Source organism: Corvus brachyrhynchos, unplaced genomic scaffold (assembly GCF_000691975.1).
Source record: "Corvus brachyrhynchos isolate BGI_N302 unplaced genomic scaffold, ASM69197v1 scaffold17, whole genome shotgun sequence".
Lineage (NCBI taxonomy): Eukaryota > Metazoa > Chordata > Aves > Passeriformes > Corvidae > Corvus > Corvus brachyrhynchos.
This window is the reverse complement of record NW_008240046.1, coordinates 14985168-15001756: the sequence shown is the minus strand read 5'-3', so window position 1 is coordinate 15001756 and position 16589 is coordinate 14985168.

Below are 16589 nucleotides of genomic sequence, written 5' to 3'. Positions count from 1 at the left end.
AAAAGCTTTTATAGATGCTCTACTGATCATGAGAATGTAAATTATACCCCCTTTGCTGAAATTTGGTCATCAGCAATATCAGGCATCCTCCTTCTCTTATTATTTAAAAAAAAAATAATGTTGGCGATGGCACAAAATACTGACACATAGTGACACATCATCTTTACCTACAGTTATTTTGGGACCCACATGCATTTTTTTTCCCAGTTATTTGAGTCTTCATTGTGCTTTAAGGGAAATAGATATTTTTCTACTTTTCTGAGGGGAAAATTGAATTGAAAGAATTAAGGTGATCGTGCAGCTATATGTCAGCAGAGAGGGATGGTTTAATGTAAAATACACTGTTCCAAACTAATAGTTTTTCATTTTCATTATTTGATCAGTATTTTTAGAGTATAAATCATATAACTTTGGTGTATATTTGAAAGGCATATATCCACACAATTTGGTATCAGTACATATGTTTTTTCTGCATACAGCAGGGAACTTGAAATAACTTGATTATGAGAAAAAAAATGACAAACAAAAATAGTCTATCCCCTCTTAGAATGGCTTTCCAAATTTTCTTCACAGACATTTTTTTTTTTTTTCTCTTCCAATCAAGTGAAAAATTATTTACTTGCCAGAGAAAACCCAATTTGACCGTGTTTTTTCATGTTATGCTGGAATGGTTGGGTCAAAACAGGTTTTATTTTAGCAGCTTTTATCTAGTAAGCCTCAATGTTCAGTTTTCTAAAGACATAGAATTGGAAAGAAACCTCATGCAGTATTCGCAATTTCATTTAAAAGCTCAAGGGAATTTGCAAATTCACAAGATAGCTCAAGTTTGTCCTGCAAGCCAAAAGCTTTAGATCTCCTAAACATACCAAGAATGTGGTTGCTGACTTGAAATTGCAAGAATTTAATCCTTTTGTAGTGTGCAAATAGGAATGCAGTGCTAAATATCCAGAAGAAACACTTCAAGCTGTTGTATTAGTAACAATAACCATGGAAATGTCACTCTTCTAGGATTTAACTTTGAAAATTAGAAGTTATGGTCTATTCTGTGAAAAAAAAGAACTGTGTTATAAGATTGGGTTTTTATATACTTAACATAGGTAAATGACAAATAAAATGAAACACTAATATTGATTGATTGATGCTGTTCCAAGTACATATGAATTTTCCCCTCTCACTTAGTGTTTTACTACAGAATTGTACAGAAATTCTTTCAAAAGCATTTTTATTGTAGAGTTATTATGTGAATATTCAGTTTATTCTACTTAATGTCAGGACGATTTTGGTTTTTTAATAAAAAAGGTAAAGATATGACATGGACTCTTATCAGTCCTTACTCAATAATTAGTGTCATCTCTTCACCATAGCTGTCAAGATCATTTTCCTATTTACTTGACATATTACTGCCTCACATTTTAGTCTCTGGTTATTTGTTTTCCCACCACAGCCTCAGAGCCCAGTAAACATGGCAGTGCCATGATCTGTAATGGCTTGGTTCCAAGTTAGCACCACAAAATTCAAGCCTTTCTGAACCTCCCTGGAGACAGTTTTAGCTTGCAATACCAGTAATCCAATGACCTATTGTCTACTCTGGTTTAGTTTTTCCTTTATTTGGTATAGTATGCATCTATTGTTATATATACCATAGCCAATACAGTAATAAGAAGTTACTGGCTAGAATGAACTATCTATGGCCCTAATATAAAATGCATGTAGAGAAATGCATGCATAACAAGATAAAAGAAGCCTCTACTATCATGTGCAGTATGATAGTAGAGGTTACAGGTCTATAAACAACTCAGCTGTGGTCAGTTACTGGTCATAGAATTACCTCAGCCTTGAGAGCTTGGCAAAATCAGTGTTCAGGGTGATTAAGAGAACACAGAACTAGTATTCAACTCATGTAACATACACCTTTATATAGTAAATGGAGACATAAAGTGGGTTTGCAGGAAAAGGAGGAAAAGAGCAAAGCATAATAGTACAAAGCAGAATAGAAAAAAGTATTAAAATCATGTAAAAAAATCCTAGCATTGTGGCAAAAATATGGTAAACATTTATGATTAATTAGAAAACTTACCCATCTCAGTGAAGGACTTGGGATGCTGAAGACTTGCCCTAAACCTCTCTCCTCATAGTGAAGGTATTGAGCTTAGGACCCAGTAGGGCAGTGGAAGGTTGAATATACCACCAAGAAAGAGGTAGGTAACAGAATTCTTCCATTAAACTGGTATGGCTTTAATTGAAATAACAGTAAAGCATTGGATTTGCATAGAAGATGTGTTTCTCTTATCTGAAACAAGGTTCTGATTGCAAGAAACAAATGAGAATCCCTGATTTATATGCAATTAATCGTTAATACTGTGCTGTATTTTTACCCGTCATTTCTCCCTACTCCTCTTTTACCTGTTCTCCTGTGTTTTCTTTTGCCTTTGTCACTCTACCAGCTTTTCACATCCATCTACTTTTTAAATTTAAGCTTGGACCACAAAACTTCTAATGTATACTCTCTCAAGTGTTTATTACCAGCTCACTAACCTGTCTTCCACAAAATCCTTCCTTACAAGCCATAGAAGGTACAAGAGAATTGTGTGAGTCAGGAAGAATGGGATTCTCTGATCTTCTGGTTTTATTTTTTAATTGTAAATAAATCAGATTTAAAAATGTTTTTATGCCCTTCTGCCACCTCTATTGCCCACCAGTTGCTTTAATCATAAGAATGGTTCCTTCCAAAATCTGCCATGAATGTGCAGTAAAGATGTGGCATCCTTCTACGTGCCTTTGTGTACATAGACTGAGTTCCCCAGGCCTTTCTTACTTGCAATCTGTGTTCTCCATTACAATGACATGCAAACTACTACACTTTTGACATTTCTATAATTACAAGAGTGTTTTTCAGGAAAAGCATTTCAAATACATATAGAGATAAAATGGGAAATCAATTTACCTTTGCAAATCTACCTATAACATTATAAGCTTTCCAATAAAAGAGTAAATCTGCATTATTGTGTACCAGTATGAAGACATAATCCTTATAAAAGCCTCTGTTCTCTGCGGTCACAATAATTCAAGGTTTTAAGAACTAAATAGTTTTTCCTCTTTTATTGGGGCTTATTTTTTTTTTTTAATAATATGAATAATCTTAAAGAAAATTTAAAAGAACATGTTCCCCTCCTCCCCCCCCAAAAAAAAAAAAAAAAAAAAGAGCAAAGTTAAATTTATGGCCTCATCATGCATTGGATTTTTGATGACTAAATACTGGTTGATATGCCTGTCCATTTTCAATGTCTTTCCTCTCTATTATCTTTTTTCTCTATTTGCTTTTTTCTTATGAATAGCAGTCTATTGCTTATAAAAATTCAGATTTTAAAAAGTTTAATGAACCTATAATTTAAACTGGGGTACATTTTTCTGTAAGGCTGCAGGCTACTGGCTAGACGAACGTATAGACTAGCAGCCACATGTTTTGTGGAATGTCCACGCACTTCATTACGTAGCTATTACCTTTGATTTATGTTTGCTCAGGCATGAAGTCGTTCCCATTACATTTCCTTATATCTCTGCAAGGTATTAGATTTCTGAAAATCCAGGCTCTATGTAGTAGTTGTATTGATTTAAGAAATGGCATGTGTTAAATCAAACCCAGAGGCTACAGTTAGTGGCTGTGTCTTCATAGAGAACTGGAGGAGAGCAGTAAGTAGTAAATACTCTGAGTATTTCATTGTCCATATGCTGGGCCTCTCTAGGAGAACAGAGGAAAAGATGGACAGAGAGAGTGAGGATGTGTGGTTGAACAACTGCAGGCTACAGAGATTCTGTGTCCCCAAGAAGGGACTCCTGTGCAAACCCCACTGGAGAGAAGCAGAAGAAAACCACTGTTTTCTGGCACAATCACAGACACAACTTCACGTCTGACCCTAGGCAGGCATGTGCCATCTGCAGCACCCTGGATGCCTTGTGTTGATCTCCTCACCAATGGACAAAATCAAACAAAACTTCAATTTCCAACAGTAAAGCTCAACTGCAGAAGAGACACCTTTCAACTCCCATTGCTTGTGTGCCTACAAGTACCAGTGTAGCTTTTGACATTGCTCCAAAGAACTCTATCTGTCAAAGCATATTTGGGCTTTAAACAATCCAAGACATTCTTCACAACATTTAGACCTGCCATACAGCCCTTACAATTAGCCCTTTCTTTTTGAATAAATGAAACTGTATCTTAACTAATCTGCTTCAGGTGAGTATGTTAGTCTCATGAGAAATAGAAGAGGAAGAGCTGAAAAGCATATTATGGAAAAAATAAATCATATCATGCCAGAGTGTCATTGTCCTGCTCCTCAGCCATTTTTCACTATCTTCTAGTGTCATTGTAACCTTCTGTGCAAGGTTAAATGTCACAGTATGGTTTTATCAAAATAGCAACCTTTCTCGCATGTGAAAATTACTATACCATGGACTATACCATGTTTCCTGGAGAGATTTGTTACAAAGACATGTTACCACACTAAAAGAAAAGCTGAACGGATTTCTACATTTGAATTAAGGTGTGCCAATCACATGAAATTGCATAAATATCACCATACACTCAGGCCAGAAATTATTTCTGCCAGTATCCCAGGTTTCATTTGGTTTTGCATATGATCCTTGTACACAAATGTGCTATGTTTTAAATGACATCAAATTTAGTCTAGCAAGCCAAAAATAATAAATTAGAAGATTTCACTTTGATTGACCCCAAAATAATACATATAAACAACAAAATTTTCGCAGAGCTAATTTGTATGGAGAATAGAGAGGATGAGTATCTCCATGAAATGAGAATTGAAAGAGATATCCAAAACACACAAGCAGATCAAAGTGTTCCAAAGACCTTACAATATTTCCTAGCAAGCAAAATAATAACACCAGAACGAGCCAGTGCAAGTCTCAGATACCTGTGAAAGGTGCTCCTAAGCAAAGTCTTGTCAGGGATGTCATACCAGAGGACAAAATGTAGGCAACAATACCTTATTTAACATCAGTATGTACATATTTGCCTCCACATACAGTTTTATTTCATCCTCTCTCTCCTTCTGTCTTACAGGGAGCTGGGATTTTTTGGTAACCCTTATTTGCCTGTCATCTCCTCACAAACTTCTGTAGCTCAGTACAGAACTACGAAGACCTACAAAAACCTTTATTTTTCAAATTTAATTTCCCTGGATAAGGGCCTTAATCTATTTCCTTATATATTTTATTTTAGTTAAATCCTTCATTTTTTAATGATTTTTTTTTTCAAATTTCCTTTCATTCTGGCAACATTGAGACCACCAAATTGGAATTTGATAGCAATGTATATTCCTGTTACAGAAACTTCAAGGATAGTGTCAAACACAGTAAAAAGGAGCTCTTTTTTTACTAAATTTTGCATTCATAAGAAGCCTTTCTAGAAACGAAGAAGAAAATGAAGTACATATTTCTCTATATCAAATGTTATATGCCAGTATGGGGCGGAGTTGTTCTTTGGAAATTCCACATTCTCAGATGGGAAGAGAGTGTTTTGTGCTTCTTCTCATATTCTCCCAGTGCAGTGAAAGAGTGAATACAGCATTTCTCCTTTACTCCCCCTCTAGCCAGTGCAGCCTTTCTCTACCTATATTTCTGGCTATTGAGTGCTCTATTCATCCGTTCTGTTATTTTTGTCCTTCATATATCTGCCCAGCTATTGATTTTAGCTAATACTTGCATGGATTGTTAAAACATGGAGAGTTGATTTATTTAGCTCTTTATAAAATGTTCCAGACAATGCAATGTGTACCACTTTACCTCCTGATTATATTGGAATTCAGTTGTAGTCAGTAACTGAGAAAATAACCAGAATGGATGTTTTACTAGGAAATTTCAAACAGCAAAATTAATACAATTTTAATATATTTTTGTTTTCTGAATGTCCATTTTCATAGAATAATTCTTCTAAATAAAAGAAATTAGGAAGTCCACTAAATTCAGGAACTCTTTCCTGGTGTCTAGTTTTCTAGCTTTTTCTTTTACGATTTTACCCAATTAAATTTATTGCTACCATTTTGTTCCTTCCTAAATCCTCTTTTTACCTTTGGATTAAGCAACCTTTATACAGACACTGTTCTCACAGCCCTTTTCTGTTGTCATTTGGCCAAGGTATACAGAGTGAAATTTGGCTTTTGCACTTTCTCTTCCTAAAATAATCTCCCTCATCTTTTGTTCATTTTTGCTGTTCCACTTAGAAATTTGTTTCCTTTGTTCATTTATTTTCCTAGTAAACCAATGCCCAGAACTGAATGCAGTATTCCAGGCTTAGTTGCAGGAGTGTTATGCTGTGAATGATTATTATTTCCTCAGACTTTGACACCTCTTTGCATGAAGCCCAAGAGCTCATTGGCCTCCCTTAATGCCATATCACTGTATAGATTCATGCCTAATTTTCTGCCCATTACCACCTCCATGGTTCTTTAAGCATTGCTCCTTTCCAGGTTTCTCTCTCCTACTCCATAGCTATGTTTTGGCTTATTTTTCTTCATATGTTATTAGATAGCCTTTTTCCAAATTGAATCTCATTTTGCTCATATGTCCATGTTTCTAATATTGCTTGGTCCCTTCTTACTAATTTTGTGCCATCAGCAGTGTTTGCAACACCTCCCAATTTAGTATGATATGTGAATTTCATTAACTTGTTGTTTACTCCCACTTTCAAATCATTAATGAGGTTGTAAACGAAACCTCTGGAACTAACACTAGTCTCTTCAGGGCTACCAGACAGCTCCCCCACAACTTGATGCATTGTTGTGTATCATTACCCTTTGTTAGTGTCCCTTCAGTCACTTTTCAGTCCATATGATAGTGTCCCTATGTAAACACCTTTCAATTAATTTTGAAAGAGAGATTTTGACAGATAATGTAAATCGGTTTTTTTAAGTGTCTCATACAGGATTCAAGCAAAAATAGTTTTTATCTATTTTCCTTATTTTTTGTACTAAAATTAAAATTTTATCAACGACAAACCTATTTCTTTGTTTTCTGGAAAAGTAATTCTGTTAATTCATAATGATTCCATTATCTTCTAGTTGGTCAATGGCCATTTTGCTCCTGACATTTATTTCCTTGACTCATTCAAGTTGAAATTTAAGCTTATGATCTGATAGGTTAAGACTTATTCACAATTCTACTGCTTGCTTGCTGTTTTGCTAGTATTTCAGGAATTCTTTAGTTCTCGCTGAATTTGACAGCAAAATAATTAAAGATCAGGCATTCTTTTCCTCTATTGTCATTCCTTAAAATGCATATCTGCTACAATCAAATTGTCTGTTACAGTATTTTCAAGGCTTCTCTTACTGCCCCCTTTGTCAGTAACTTTGTGTATGAGTTGTTTTGAAATTGCCTAGCCTATTTTCTCTCTTTCTTAATTGGAAAAAAAATCCATCTATAATTTGCATCACAAAGTTCCCCCATCTATGTACTCTGGACCCTTATTAGGAGTGATGGTGGGGGGTGCATTCTCCCAATAATTTTTGATTGCTTTCTCTGTAACCGGTGTTTTTAACCAGATTTCTTAGCACTTACAGTTCCCCAGGAGTATAGATTCATAGATTATAAAGCTACAAGGGACCATTATGATCATCTACTATGACCTTTTGCACAGTATGTAACAGCAGTGCTTAGGAGAACCTTCAAATCACCTACTGGGAAAGCAAAGAGACACATAAAATGTTTAGAGTTAAAATGTCCTCATTTGTCTCTATTCAGATTCTCCTGTTATACTGTTCACAGTAATATCTCCTGCATGATTCAAGGGAATGTCTGCAGGAACACGTCTAATATAATATATGCCTCTCTGAGGACCATCTTGGTGGGGGACGTGATTTATTAGCACACTGCACCTATGCCCTTAGGTGTTAAAAAAAGCTGCACAAAAACCTACAAAAATCCATGGATTTCACAGGAACATTTATAAAGATTAGGAAAACACTTCACCTTTGGGATCAAAAGGCTAAAGAGTTCTTTCTCTTCTCCCCGGCATAGCAATCACGTGGTAGGTTGTGTTCTGTTTAAATGCTGAGTACACACTGAGCTCTGTCACGTACGTACAGAATTCCCTACTTCTTTTAGGATAAGAAATTATCAGGTAATGACAGTTACATATGAGAATGATGAAAGATTCAATTAAATTACTGATGCACTGCAAGATCTCTCATCAGATCCTAAATTATATTTCCATTGGCAGTTTGGGTACTGGCTGTGGTGGCATGCCATAAACTCAGCACATTATGTCCTGATAACAGCACCATAAAAGAGATTCACTACTACTCTTACCCTCACTATTCACCAGAGTATGTTTGTGGCAACCTTCCAATAAAACTGCAAACTTTTCTGTTTCTTTCTCAGTTTATGATGTTCTTTTAAAAATTCTGAAAAATCATTGTTTTATAAATACATAAAATATACAGATATATGGTGTGTACAGCTAGCTTCTTCTGCACTTACATTTGTATGTGAAATCCACCAATTTACATTGAGTGTGTTTTATTCCTCCTGTCTGAGCATCTAAAGACCTAGGAGATAGCCAATTAAAAATAATAAATTTTTTTTAAAAAATCTTGCTACATATATTGCACTGCATTCTCATATGCTACTTGGGAAAGCAAGGGAAAAATAGAGAATACCCACATTCTGGTGTCTTTTTTCATGACTTCTTACAGTCTAAAGGAACTTCTAATGGAATTTTCTGAATGACAGTCAGGGCTGGAGCACAGTTTGCTGTGAAGTGGTTTTTATTGCTGTTTCAGAAAAAAATTGATAACCTCACTATCCCCAAAGCACAGGCTTTTGAAGTTTTGAAGGAATATCTAGGGACCTAACTTCTTCCCAAAAGAGCTTGACTGCACTTCTCACTGCATTTTTTGATTCAGTTAGGAACTTGTCACTTGTCTCAAAACACCTTAGAATATGTCCTCCAACTAAAAAATTTTAAATACCCACATATGAAGAGAATTAGATAGACATCTATAACATATTTATATAATAAAATAAACAGGTGGTTTCTTAAGTATCTATACTTAGTGTATTATGTGTTTATTGCTGTATTATGTGTTTTGCAGAGAACATATATTCAATAGGACCACTATTCATCCATATATTCATCCATATCCACATATTCATCCATTTGTCCATACATAATTTTATTATATGCTAGAGATGTATAGCACCTCTACAAGAGTACTAAATATTATTTTAAAATAAAATTCTCAAATAATTGCAGATGAAAAACTAGAGTGCTTGCATTAGGGTGATCTCTTTGCAACTTGAAAAAAATATATAAAAATATATAAAAATAAAAGAATTAAAAATTTTAAAAAATAAAAAATATATAAAAATATAAAAATATAAAAATAATATAAAAATATAAAAAATTGAGACAATACGCTTGTGTTCCTCTTTTTGAATCTTCCCCACTTACTGAAAACATGAAACTGAAGGAATCAGTTTCAGCTTGAAGATTACCTGCTGTCTTTCATCTGGCATTAGAATAGTTTATATAGCCACAGAAGGAAAGTTCAATAATACGTGGAAATCACTAAATATTTACTTGACACCAAGTAGTGTTTCTACGAAATCTATCTAGGAATGACTAAGCTATAGGTTGGAGTCTAGGTACTGGCAAACCAAAACCAATTACCAAAAAACCACAAATTTTTGAACCTGAAAAAAAAAAACATTTGCATGCCTTCATCATGACAAATGTAGTGATTAAACCAAATTGCATCTCCACTCTCAGATATGGGTGTCTGTCCTGATGAAAATGCAGGGTAATCCACAGTGAGAGGAAAATCTCACAGAACTTTTGAGTTGGAATGGCATCTAAATAATTACAACAGCATTAAAATTTTCTTGGAACCACAAATATTCCAAGCCCTTAAAATAATCAATGAAAAATGGAGTAGGAAGCGTTTGACATGGTGGGGAAAAAACAGAATTAGAAGAGGAATAGTAATCTTTTTTTTCATACTGAGGAACACTGTGTGCACCCAGTAGCCTGTAGGATTTTTATGTCAGTAATATTTTGGCAAACACAAGGTACTATCTCACCATATCAACATCTAGGTGTTTAAGGGCAGGTAAATGTTTCAGATTAAATTCCAATTAATCTGAGCAGCTGTAAATACTGGTAGTCGTTCTCAACATAGCTTCATGTTTAGCCTGAAGATTTATGCGTGTCTGGCCATAGACTCCCGATCCTTACAGCAGTATCTGATCTTATCTTCTTGAACTGGATTTTACTCTGGACTTCTAAAGTTATAACAAAAGATGAAAAAGTGTTCAAAATCCCCCTTAGACTAGTTTTAAGTTGAAGTCCTGTAAAACCTTATTAAAATACCTTAGCTGTATCAAAATGCTTATTAGATAAAAAAGGCATTATAATGGGAATGAGCGGGCTAGTTGCAAGAATCAATTAATAAAACACAACAAGTATTAGCAGTGGACTGAATTGAATCACACTAGTGATAAAAAAAATCAGTTAAAAGCTTCCATGTTGACAGTATTTATGCTTCCTTCTCTGAACTGGAAAGGAAAAAAAAATTGAAAAAATAATAATTTTCTGGAAGAAATTGCAAGGAAATAAGAAGTAATTTTAATCCCTTCAGCAGAAACATTCACTGCCTAGCTTGCCATCCATTTTCATGGAGTGAATGCTGACATAGCACTTGCATTGTCCAGAACCTGGAAATGAAAAAGAAATCAGAGCTGATCTATGTCTAGGGCAAATGGTTTAGCGACCTACAGTTTAGGAAGCTATGGTGTGTAGGGCTGCAATGCACTGCCTGGGGACTTGCAGAAACTACAGACGTCAAGGTATTTGAAACTGTTTTAAAACTAAGGGCTTTTTAAGAAGAGCTCATGCTGCTCTGATCTACCGGTGGTGATAGTTTTGAATTAAGTAGGAGACTGAACTTGATGATCTCTGGTGGTCCCTTCCTAACAGCAGTTCTATGATTCTGTGTAAAATTGCACTATCTGATTTTATTTTAGTTTCTTAGGTAGTAAAAAAGTTATATTGCTTCCTTCATCTAAGTGGAGCAGGAGCCAGCACCATCTTCAAAAGACACTTTTCCATGGGATTTTACTTATTACACTGAAGACTCCCAGCTGTAATAGAACCCTAAGTAAGCATTGCTTTCAATTTAGATATCCAGATTAATGTGAAATTCCTCTGATTTAGGGTCAGACTCCACCTATCTACTATCAGAGCAGTTTTAAAATTTCTGGATGACTGGGCGCAGTACTGTCGAGGGACAGGACTACCACTGAAGTGTGCAAAACAGCATTCACTGAGCATCAGTGAACAAACCAGAGGTGACAATGCGCAACCCACCTGGCTTCCTGCTACACACATGGGCTACATATTCACTTTCCCAGAAACTGCTTTTTCAGACACTTCACAGACCTAGAAAACCAGTTTGGAAAAGGAAGGAAGTGCTTTGTTTAATAGTTTTCAAAGTGGAGGTGGAGCTGCCCCATATGACACAGAAAAGCTTCAGAGGATTTAAAGAGAACAAAGGACAATTAAGGCTGTTCTGGCATCCCCATCTCTAGACTGCAAGTCCTGCCTCTAACTACCAGTATCCCAAATATTTATCTCAAATGCAAGTGTTTTACAAAATGTGAAATTGAAAGGTGAGTTCTGACATACGCACACATACTGGATGTGTATTTTCATATGTACTATGGTACAGGCTTTGCAAAACAATTCCTAATGATCACTGCAGAATCATATTAGTGCCTCTGTTTTTGTTTATCTGTGATCATATATATTCCATGCCTAAATTCATGCTATGAATATTCAATTTTCTGTCCCCATGTGTTGTCCATATTTTTCAGCCATAGTTTAGACACCGGTATTTTAAAAGTGGGTCCTTTTGCTTTTTTTCTCCCTGCTTTGTCTCAATTGCATCTGGCTTCATCAACCCAGCATATAAAGGAAGGAAAATGTGCCAGATATTGCACATTTGATATCTGAAGTGTACCTATTGACCTTTGACTGGAATGGATATTTTAATCCCACAGTCGAAAATTACCCTTCAAAAGACTTGAATTCAAATTGCCAACATGATATGTCATCTTCTAATATGATGTGACTGGAATCATAATATTTGCTTTGATGCGCAATGTAATCCACTTTGACTGATTAGATGTAACCTGCCGTAACGCAGCAAAGGGCAATGCATCATGCTCAGGAATTAAAACTATCCTGTTTTCTGGAAATTTGCATGAAAGGAATCTACCTGTAGTTTACATATTTGGGAAGTTTTCAAGTGCTTTTTAGCCCAGCAGTGACAACTGTTTTAGCTAAACTATTTGTTTTCATTGTCTCTCAAGTCTGACTCCAGCTTTTGCTATAGCATCTGCATTTTTCAGCCAAGAAATAGCCAGTTTTTAAACCACTCCAGAAATTCTAACATTTGGATTTAAATTGTATTACAATATTCTGCTTGGAAAGAATGCAGTTTGCAGCTTTTAAAGTCCCTAGCAGCTTACAATAGCTGCTTCCATTATCAAGGCAGGAAGTACTTCTTTTGTGGTCTGAGATGCAGCACCAGGTGCAGGAGAAAGCAGCACCCAGCAGCACAAGAAATCAGCAGCTGTTTATCTTTCCTCTCCTGTTATTTCAGATTAGAGCACTTTTGGGGAAGATTTTACAGAACCCTGTGTGACTTCATAAAATTACTTGCAATCTGCAAGGCAATTCTCACCCCCACAGCCAGGGGCAAGTCTTTGTAGTCCTCTGAAAATGACAGAAAACTTTAATTATAAAGCAATGGAGGGATAGGTAAAAGGATATGAGATGGTTACATGGGTGAACGAGAGAGACCAAACAAAAAGGGATCATCTTACCCTTTACCAAGACAGCTGTTACCAAGGAGCCTGTGACACATGATTTGCTTAAGTATTTAAAATAATAGAGTTTCCTTTAATAGCACATTTGCAGTAAGGTCTGATATACAGAGCAGCAAAAGTCATTATTGCTCAAGATGCATTCAGCAAGCCAGGACATTGAACAGAGGGAAGTAATGCTTTGTGAGAATGGGGTTAAAGATGTGATACACTGATATGTCCAGTTGTCATATGTGTCCACAGAGGTAAGAACCTCATACAATAAGAATATTTCCTTCTTTGATGTCTGGACACTTCATATAAGCTCTGTTTTGGTTTTCTTTTTAACTTTACCTAAGTCAAATAGGCTATCAAACATGTTTTGTTTCTTTCTGAGTAGGAAGAAGTATAGACAATCTCAAATAGAAAATAGAAAGTTTTAAAAATAGATGGCAATTGGAGACTTCTATTTCCATTACAAACTCAAATATTTAAACTTAATCCTTTACTTTCTGGCCAAAGAGCCTAAGTGGAACTTTTCTGTAGTTTATCCAGGTCCAGTTTGATTCTGCTCCACTGGGATTAGAAATTCAGAAAGGGAAGAGTAGATGCTACTTGAAGACAATATTCCTGTTCTTGCAGAGACAAGAAGGTGTTTAAAAGTATTGAAGATGTTACTTAGGCTTCCGATGCAATAAGATTTGCAACAGTATTTTCTGTTGTGAGGGCATACAAAAAGGTAGTGATAGTTGCAGAGAAAATAGTTTTCTGGTTTAAACATTTTTATTAAATCCCTGAATATATCAGCAATATTACATTTAAAAAAAAATTTAAAAATCAACCCTCATTTGATAAAGATAGTCCCCTGACAAGCAAGTAATTCTGCAGCTTTTTAGGGTTAAAGTTACTATGCTGATGTCAGACCACACCTAGAAAAATTAGTTTGATTTGTCAGCTCACTTTCCAGAAATGTAATTACTAAAAACGGTTCTCCTTTTGATTCAAATTTCCAACATGATATGTCATTTTCTAATGTGAGGTGACTAGAATGATAACAAATGCTCCCTGATGGGAAGCACAGTCTGGTGTGATTGATCAGATTCAAAATGCCATACCACAGCATAGGGGCAATGCATTTCACCAGAAAATTTAACCTAATCTGTTTTTCTGGAAAGCTGCAATGAAAGAGAAAACCTGTGTCTCACCTTGCTGAATTGCTGAAGATTTTAGGGTTGTATTTTTGCTATCGTCCTCTTGGCAGAAGTGGTAGGCACTCATTTACCCATACATCCAAGGAAGTGATGTTCCTTTTTCCTAACTTGTACTGAAAAGCAAATTGCAAATCCTTTTCCTCAGGTGCCCTTCCCACAAAGTCATCCTTATATGTGTATCCTTGCTGGATGACAGCCAAACTGTCTCCCCTCTACAACTCATTCTAATTCATCAATATTTATCCTGACAATGTTATGCTTACAATTGCAAGTGCAGTTTTAATGCTGCGGTTGTCACCGGACCAAACAGTAAACAGGCATTGCAGTTTAACACACACATATGGAATGAGCATATTCTCACTTCTGTCTTGTACAGAACAAAATTTTGAACTGACACTTTTGTTACTCCTAATACTATTAGTGTTAATGGAAAAATGCCAAAATGTCAAATCATTTTCTATAAACATGCACTAATACCAGATGTCTAGGAATGAGGATTAAGAAGTTTGCTCTGTATTTTTTATAGGATTTCTGACAACTTTACATTTCCATTTATATAGATCAAGAATAAATATATAAAAATCCAGCCACAAACTTTGAGCCATTTCCTAGGATCTGGTAAGACTTTGATAAGAACAAGTCTTTTAATTCTTAGATTTCTTCCCTCTTTTCCACAGAAAGGCCTTTGCCTTTACATCTACTCTTTGGCATAGGGAAATTGAGAGTTTTTTATTAAATCTATGTACTCACTCCATGCAGAATTTGCATGCTTTCCCCCCAAAAATTATGATCAGGACCTTTATCAAGGCCTATTAAAGGCCCTTAAAAGATTCTATTTTTACAGACTTTACAGTGGAACTTATCTATGAAGCTATGTTGAAAGAAGAACAAATATGGGAATTGACTGAAAAAATAATTTCTGAAATAAAGAAAATAGACAAAAAATAGAAAGGTAAAGAGTTTTGGAGGAAAAGAACCTGGAATAAAATTGAAAGAATATTTGAGTGAAAGAGAAGGCTGGATTGAAGGAAAGGCAGGAGTGAAAGGATAATATACCACATTATTATTACACATAGGTAAATGCAATGTAATAACTTCTCTTTTTTTTAAACCTTGGATAATAAATACAAATTTATTGTTAGAGAAATGGTTCTGAGTTCCTGATGATTTGCTGAGCTGTGAATTTAGAAAAGAAACAATTCTGAAGAAAAATATATCTTAATTTAAAAGCAGTGTTACATTTAGAAATCTATCAATTTAGATAAAGCAAAAAAATAATTGTAAGTAGTTTTAATAGAAGAATAAAAATGTAAAAAATTTCACAACATTCTTTTCTATTTTTTTATTTGACCAACAAACAGAAGCGTCTTTTAGTTATACACCTTTATTCCTAAGTACTGCCATGCAGAAAGATAAAGCAAGGGACAAAACCCAAATAATTGTGCACTTTTTCATGAAATTGCACACATTTCTATTTCAAAAGAATCACTGCCTTCTAACAATTCAAAGCATTGTTATAACTTCCCGCTCTGTTACAAATTGCTTCCCCTTAATGTCAAGCCTCATTTATCAATTTTTTTTTACAGTAGCAATACTCGAGAATCTAAGAGAATAAAGGCAAATAAAGAGAGAAAGAAGGATAGACTGAGAGAGGATGAAAATCCTGAAAACTGTGTAGTGAAAAGGAACATAGCAGAAACAATGGTGCATTGTCTCGCTGAGGTTGAATCTTCTTCTTTTTCAAAAATGTCAAAAATATCCAGTAGCTTATTAAGCAATGCAGTAAGATTTTTAAATTTTTGCCTGATTTACACATTATTAATTATTTTGTGAAGAAAGGCAATAGATTTTAAATGCTAATAAAATCTTACCTGAACTAATGTAAACACAACAAAAGAGGTTTGATATCAATACAGGTGACTGGAAATATAAGACTCAGTAAAACTAAACTAAGGCACCATGGTGATAGGAATATTATATGAGTCTGTACAGAATGAGGCTTTTCATCTCAGCAGTAAACTGTTGGAAGAGAAGACGGGAAGAATAGGACTTGTCCCTTTCTGAGCTTCTTTATAATCTTCCCACTTCTAAAGGAACAAATCTTTTCAAGAGGAGTTTAAAGGTGAAGCAATAGATAGATTGCTTTACAGTTTTGCCTGTCTTATTTTTCCCCAATCATGTTCCAAAACAGGAGTCCATGACTAACAGCAAATGTTTTCCATCCTGTTTTAGTCCCATATGACAGTACTTATGCACCCTATCCACTATCTTTTACACCATCGGGGTTTTTTCAGCAAAACATATTTCCTTACACTTTGGTTATGACACAAAATAATTTCAACCATTCCCAGTTGTCATAGGTTAGCAAGCATAGTCCCGGAAGGGACGTCCTTGCTAAGGGGTGCTTACAGTTTCCTCTGGGACCTGACAGAACCTATCAGCTGGCCAGTTTGAATATGGACAATTCTTTAAGCCACTTAAAGTTGTGACCACCTCTGT